Genomic DNA, 7,992 nt, shown 5'->3' on the forward strand with positions numbered 1-7,992 from the left:
GGGAGCGGGGCGGCCCAACGGCGCCGCGGGGGGGGGTGGACGGGGGAGGGAAGGAGCGGGACGGACAAGGGGCAGCAGCGCAGGGCGGGCGGCAGGAGGGGGAGCGGGGTGCCGGGCCCGGCAAGGGGGCGATGGGACCCTGAGAAATGAGTCTGCTGCCCGTGAGACGAGCTGCACAAACAGGGCAGTTTGGGCCCGGTTTTCCTGGCCCGGGGAACGGGAACRTTACCTGGGTGCCAGGGGGGAGACCCCCCACTCTGCTCTTCCTCGCCCCGGTGCCCGCCGCCCTCGCCCATGCCAGCCAGGCCTGGTTCTGGAGAACACGCACGCACTTTTCACACCCCTTCACATATTCATACATTTTCATGTGTGCATATGAGGCCCTCGTGAGACCCCTGCCGAGGCCCCAGCGCCACTGAGGCACCTCCATCCATCCATGCATCCATCCATCCATCCATCCATGCATCCATCCATCCATCCATTCGCTTGGATGCAGCCCTGTGCCCCGTGCTCTGGGTGTCCCTGCGTGAGCAGGGGAGTTGGACTAGATGGCCTCTGAGGTCCCTTCCAACCTTAACCATTCTGTGATTCCGTGATTCTCTGATCCCTCCATCCATCCATGGGGCGCTCACGCCCCGTGCCAGCCAGCTCCGGGATGGCCACGCGGAGACGCTTGAGCTGCCGCCTCACGTGCTCCGTGCGGCTGCATCGGGGCCCCGCACGCGGCTCTGCGGGGCTGTGGGGCTGATTGTGGGGCTGCCCCTGCCCGTGGGGCCAGAGACAGCGAGCAGCCGAGGGAGCCCTTGGAGGGGCGTCCCAAGGGCCAGGCGCCTCCGGAGGGTGAGGTAGTCGGCGCCGTGAAGGAGACCCCGGGAAGCGCTAGTTTTGGTGGAGCTCGTGCCTYGCGTTTCCCAGCGGGTATTTTATCCGGCTAAAACCTTTCTTCACGATACGAACCTGTAATCGCTCGTTACAATCGGGCGTCTCGGTTATGTGGCAGCACAAAGAAGAACAACAGGGCCTTGGCTGTCCTCATGTCTGGTGTAGTTTACATATAAAAAGAAAAGCTTTCGAGATGAATAATTCTAATAAGGCATAATCCAAGCAAGCTCTTCTCCTGTGATGTCTCTATGAATGTCTGAGTGATTCATTTGCAGCAGCGCTCAACCTGGCCCTTCTGTTTTGGTCACTGAACAAACAAGAAAAGTATATCCTGTTTGATAAATAAAAGCTCATACATGTAATGCATGCAAAGTTAGACTGTGCATGGCTGGAAGAAGTAACAATGGTGTTTAACCCTGCCACAGTCAGAGCCAAAAGCAGCTAGCCATCCATTCACTTCATGGGTTTTTCCTTTTCCCTTTTTTTTTTAAGTGGGGAAAAAAAAAATGTAAGTTATAGTCTGCAAAAATCTCCCCAGAGATAATGAAGCCTAACAGTACAGAAAGGAGTAACTTTACAATTATGGAAAAAACATTACCGTGAAAAGATTTAAGATATGCCAATGAAATCGTTCCCTGAGGTAGTTCTTGCACACTAGTGAGGTGTTAGCTAAGCTCAGATCAGGCAGAGCACAACTTGGCTGTCATTTACCTACGCTGGGAAAATTTTACCTACTGGAGTCAATATCATGTGTTTCTTGGTGGCAAAGGACAAAGAATATGCCTTGTTTCTGGCATAAAGGGAGGTATTCAAAAACAACCATTGTGGAGGCCATAAGATAACTTGATAAGTCGGACTGGCTTACAGGGACGAATCCAGGAATTTAAAAATGGAAACAACAACAAAAAAGGAAACTCGTTTGGATGTTTTATGATTTAGTAATGCTTAMAAATAGCAAATAAGTAAACCGGCCAAAACTAAAGACCTTAAAACAGTCTACTCTCTTTGGAACGAACCCAAGAGCACTTCTTTTAAGCAAAGTCAGGCAGAAGGGTATGGAAACTTTCACGTGAACTAGAGGCGTGCTACAGCTCGGCAGCCAGCCCCAGCAGCCGCACTACTGCATCAGCTGTGCTGTGGCCCAAGCACTGCAACGCGGCAGTACCCGCACACACATCCTCAGAGGGGCCTTTAAAATTCACTGCTGCTGGGTATGCAGGCATGCCCAGTCAAAGTTTGGTTTCCATGGTAATTCGCTTAAGTGAAAAATCAAACGTTGGAGCGTCTGCAGAAAGAGTGCATTTTAATCAAGAGCGCTGACAAATGACAGAAACGTCAGTGATGCTCCTCAGCCGAGAGGAATCCACGGCCTCTTCCGAAACGCCGTCCTCTCAGGAAGAGCAGGCTTCGTAGCTGCGGTGCTACCCAATCATTTATTTCACCTACCCGAAACGTGGGCATGGCTGCATTTCCATGAAATGAGCCGGAGCCTCCTTGTGGGAGCTGCCTGGGGCTTGGTGGGAGCTGCAGGAGGATGGACAGCAGCCGCTCAGACACAAAGTCTGGTGAGACAAAGCCACCCATTGAAGACTTGGGCTGTAGTTACAGCCAGTCTTTTCTTTGTGTTCTTCCCTTTCCTGCCTTAGCTCTTCATTCTGGCCCCTACTCAGTGGCTTCCCCCCTTATTTGAAGAGCTAATCTAATTGTTTGTGAAAAGCAGACCAACAAAATGATGCAGGTGAAAGCTCTTTCTTCCCCATTCCTGCCGAAAATGGTCCAGCGAGCAGCTGTGTTGGTATGACTGATGGGGTGAGGAGCTGCGACACACAACAGAGCTCAGCAGCTCTGCGGAGACCAAGCCTGTCTTTTGTGAACCCGCTTTGCCACCAAGCAAAAACAGATTATTAAATTTCACCCTTTTCAAACAATTATGTGGCAACAAATGGGGCTGTAATGATTCAGTGTTTTGCAGTGTGTAACCAGAGCATTTGCCTCAGTGAAGAAGCACAGCTGGTGTTTGTCACTGCAGACTAATACTACTACATAATTGTCTGTAGCTCAGAAAATGATAAAAAATTGTTGCCACCAGAACTTCTGGTAGAACTTCAAAGCAAGCTGTCATTCATCTGCTTTAAATTCATCAAGACTTTTTGAGGCAATGGAGTAGGATGGATTCTGGTTGCTGAAAGAACTTGATTTTTAAGGCTTATTGAGAATCACCGATAAATAAAAAGGCAACCTGGAGCATGCCTGCATTCATCAGTACCTTTCTGGTGAAAAAAAAAAAAAAATCAAGCTCAACAGTTAAATTGGTTATTCATGTTAAAATCTACAGTCTATKAATCCAGCACACACTATACAGAAGCATATCAAACAAATAAGAAAATAGAGTAAGTTGGAGTTCAACCAGTGTGGTGTGACTTGGCCTGAATCTTTCTTAAGTTGTCACACAAGAGTTATCAACAAGAAGTTGCCCCAGGAAAGTAAGTTACATGGGTAATCAAATTTCAGGCTCCAGGGCACAAGTCAATTGCTGGAAGGGTCAAGAGAGGAATTTCATCACTCTCTTCCTTAGCACGGCCACAATTAACTAGGTTGTAATTGCAAAGCAAGAAAGGGGTTAGGTTTTGCATTCCTCTGAATCATCAAGTGTTGGCTGCTTYTGCAGCTGAATGCTGAACTTCAGGGACTAATGTATTATGTCCTGTGCACTTTTATGGGGCTTGGTCTACAGTATGTGCAGTGCAATGTGAGGTCCGCTCTTCTTTCGGTGGTGACTGCTTAGCTCACAGTATGGCTTTATTTCAAAGCTACCTTTAAGGAGTGAAGATTTACGAGTTTAAGCTTTTGTTTCATTTTGTTGATAACGAATGGTCACTTTGAAATGTCTCTATCAATAAATTCAACAACTCCAAAGTGCTCATATAAGTAGTGGCAATGCTGTTATAGCCATCATGGCCTAAAGACACAAGCAGGGCAAGATTTTTAGGAATAGGTTTCAKTTTTTAACAGTTTTGACTAATCCTTTTGGTCTAATAAAATGTCATGCTATTTCTTACTTAAGTAGAATATTTTAGTAATTGTATTTTTAGCATTTTTGTTAACACAAGACAGACATTGCCTCAGATCACAAGAGTACTACCCTATTAACTGGTGCATGGCTATCTGTTTCGGTAACTAATTAATTGCTTCCCTCTGCTAGAACCAGCCAGTTGATGTGAAGGGGGATGGTTTAGGATTTAATTATTTCACTCTGGCACTGCGGCTACACTCACTACTATGTCATTAATGCCTTTCTGTACGTAAGTACATTTTTAGATAGTTTTATGAGCAAACATTCGGAAACTGCGAGGATTAGGCTCTGCAGGCAACACGTGCACATCACCATTAAGCCAGTGAGTTAATGACTGGCAGAAGACACACTGCAACCACGACAGCTACCCTGGTGCCCAGCTGCAGCCACAGGCTGGCACCACGATTCATCTGGCATTTATTAGTTGCATACAAGGGCATCTCTGTGCCGATTGCCCCTTCTAGACCGTCCTTTTCCTGGTGAGCAGCGAGCTGATTCCTTCGTTCCCATACTCGCCTTAGCTTGGGGCCCCTGTGATTTGTCTCTGATGCCACAACAGAGCAGCTTTCTGCTCCCCTTTGGTCTAACCTGTCGTTATTGATGCAGTAAACTATCATGTAACCACATCACTGCACTTATAGTCCTCCTCAACAAAATCCTAAAAATATAGTGGAGTGGAGGAGAGACTTACAGCATCAAATATATTTGGGTCCTGTCAGAATGAATAAGGGAAAAAGGGAGAAGGAAGAATAATTCCCGACAGCTTCTTTAAGTGATCAGCACTGTAGAAATGTCAAAATCTGGTCCCTTAGGCCAGGACAGCCTCTGTATCAGGCATCTTTTGTCATGCAAAGCATGAAATGGCACATGTGCACCTCCAGTCATCCAGGATGTCTAGTGCCAGGTTAGTCCTGTTGTTCTTCCCCTTTCTGCCAACACTTAYGTCAGCCCAATTTGGGCTTATGCTGGAGCCTAGTGAGGGAGCACGGCCAGCCTTTCTTCCGATATTGCCCCTTCCCCGTCAACAGTATTATATAYGCCATTTTTATAGCATAACCTGGCAACACGATGGTGACAGGATCAGCCTTTGGCACTCGGGGCAGGAAGGGGAACCTGTTGTCACCGGGAGCTTAGCACCTCCTGGGAAGCGAGGACCACACTGCAGATGCAAGAGCTCCTTATCTCTCCGGCTGCCCCATCTGCAGCGGCTGGGGCCCTTCACTCCCCCCTTCAATCAGTAGCTGGAGCTTTGAAGAGGCAGCAAGAGACACTGAAACACAGACAAACCAGTTGCCTTCAGGAACGCAAGACGTGTAGAAACGCTGTTTGGCAGGAACTGTAAAGCCAGCTGATTTATGGGTGYTCCTGTCTCCACTCCTCACCTCCCGACATCGCAGCATGCCCCGCAGTCCTGCTCCTCAGCAGCCCAGGCAGGCTCTGCTGAYGCAGACGTCCTACACTTGCTCTACAGTCTAGGCCTCTGCTACCGTGACCACGATCCCACACACTCCCAATGAAACTCACACTGAGCCATGTAGGCCTGGGCCCACAGGAAGCAATAAAATCTGCTGGCTGATCCCGGAGTATCACAGGAAATTAACAGATGACAGTCTTTAACACATTGTTTTAATAAGTTATAGTTTTGTACTCTAGTTTAAAAGACCACTGCGAAATCTGAGCTAGGAAGCTGAGGGTGGTATCTGTTCTTTTTCATGGTGCTTGTTTGCACATTGCCTTTCTTTTGTCCTTCTTCGTACTAGGGAAACATTAGAAACAACTACATAAGTATTCCAGCCTTCAAAACCATTCATTTTGACTGTGAGCTCCCAAAACAGTGTCCTGCAAACTTATCTGAGAAATCCTCCAAAACAGACAACAAATACACTTAGTTATACGCTTGGCTATTAGAATATAAAGTCAGCAGCAATATGAAAAATGGGACACAAAAATAGCCATCACCAGCCAGTCAGTGAGTGCCCGAAGAAACAGTTGACAGTGGCTCCCCATTAAATTTCAGAATAGTTTGGCTTTTGCTTGCTTTTCAAACCTCAAAAGTTTAATGGGAGAAAAATGTTTCTTTATGCTTAATGCCTAGGATCTCTTCTTTAGCAAATGGAGGTTTCAGGTTCCCCCTTCCTACCTTCATTGCTAGGGAGGCTGCGAAGTTTCCTGAGAGCTAAAAGCAGCAAGTTTCTGCTAAACGTTACTTCATGCTTCTGGTATTAATCTAATAGAAGGCTGGATCGTGAGGAGGGTGAGAGGCAATGAAAGCTTATTTCCTGCCATGCCGAGGGAAACCCATAGAAATTTCAGATCTAACACTAATTTTAACAGCTGGAGGACTGCTTTAGATTCATTCGCCATAGAAACATGCAACTATGTACTACTTGGCTGGAGCAAGAAAACATGCGTCAAGCAAAAGAAAAAATGAAAATAAGCCTAGTAATGGTAAATACCCCGATTAAGCCATCCTATTCAGTTAGGCTAGAAATATCAACATATTTTGCAAATTGCCTTGTATTTCTGTTAACATTTCTAATAAGAATGTTCATGGAAACAGAAAATATACAAAGAAATAGTCTTGCTAATAAGCACTTCCACAAATATTTACTTGGGAAGTGCTCCAGCAACCGCTTTGAAAAGAGTCTTAGCGGGTTTGCGAATCAGGCAATCAAGGCACTGAAATCAAACTCAGCACTGGAGGTGAAAACACGTAGCATCACCAGCAGACTGACGATACTTGACATCATAAAGTCAGGCAGAATAGTCCCTTAGAATTCATAGGATGAAATACAGAAATCATATGTCAAAGAGCTTTTAGGAGTGCAGATTACAGCTTGCTTGCTGATAGCTTCATGTATTCAGGCTATATTCGCTGGGTAAATTCTTTGGAAAGRGCTTGCCTTTTTACTTTATGATAATAGTCACTGGGAGGGGGATTCTCACAACTGTAGTTCTTTATCTTGACCATTAAAAAAAAAAGAAGACAAAAAAAGGTTGTAAAAGGTTTTGTTCTCCTCGCATGCTTTTTTGCTCAGCCTTTGCTCCACCTGCTTCTCACGCACCAGATGGCTCAAATCACAACATATTGCAGAAGTTGAGATCGTTATTTTGTGTTGAGAAAGATTAATACAGTACACGTACTTCAATTGAAAGCTGCTTTATAGGTAAAACAGAGCTGCAGTTTGTGCGTATTTGTACAGGGTAAACCTGCATACACCCGTGTGCTTCTGCAAATTGTCTTGGTCAAGGTGCTTTACCTGGTGCACGAGATCCACCGAGTGAGCACAACAGATGTTTTTTATTTCACTAGCTGCAGCCAACTGTTACACTCAGAGTGTTTGTTAATCATTTGCATCAGTCATAGACTTGGATTAAGCAAAATGGAGGACTCTCGGGGGCAATGATAGCAGAAAAAAAAAAAAAAAAACCCAGAACCTAACACACAAAACACTAAGTATGAGCTATGTTATGCGAGCAGAGAGGCTTCTCTTGGGGCAAACACACACAAGGCTGGAACACGTGGTAGTTATAGCTTGAAGGACTGACGGGCAAGAGAGACAGATGAAAAAACTCGAAAACAAGTGAGCGAATGAGACAAGTTGTAGGGGATATTGCATTAGGGGGAAGTTTGAAAAGATGGAGCAGTTGAGGAATATAGTATTTGCTGGAAAGGCAGAAATGTCAAACCAGAAAAGTCTTTCTAGTTTCTTTGTTCTGTGTTCATTAAAAAAGAAAGGACTTTCTGCACGTATTTTAAGTCAACAGGATGACTGTCTCTGCACTCTCTGTCCTCCAAAAATTCCAGCTGGTATCAGCTTTTCCTTGTAATGGAAACAAGCTGGCAGAACTTCAAAGACTTGATAACAACTTATACAAAGAAAGGATAACAATACTCATACTTTGCTATTATAATGTTGTGTCTCCCCTTCCTCTTATTTTATTTTTTAAGAGAAGTTGGCGAGAATTTGCCAGTGTTTATAATGGTACCACTTGCATCCTGTAGCAGTTCAGGAAGAGAATGTGAAAATGTMGCT

This window comes from Nothoprocta perdicaria, unplaced genomic scaffold, assembly GCF_003342845.1.
Source record: "Nothoprocta perdicaria isolate Ctin4 unplaced genomic scaffold, notPer1 scaffold_102, whole genome shotgun sequence".
In the NCBI taxonomy this organism is placed as follows: domain Eukaryota; kingdom Metazoa; phylum Chordata; class Aves; order Tinamiformes; family Tinamidae; genus Nothoprocta; species Nothoprocta perdicaria.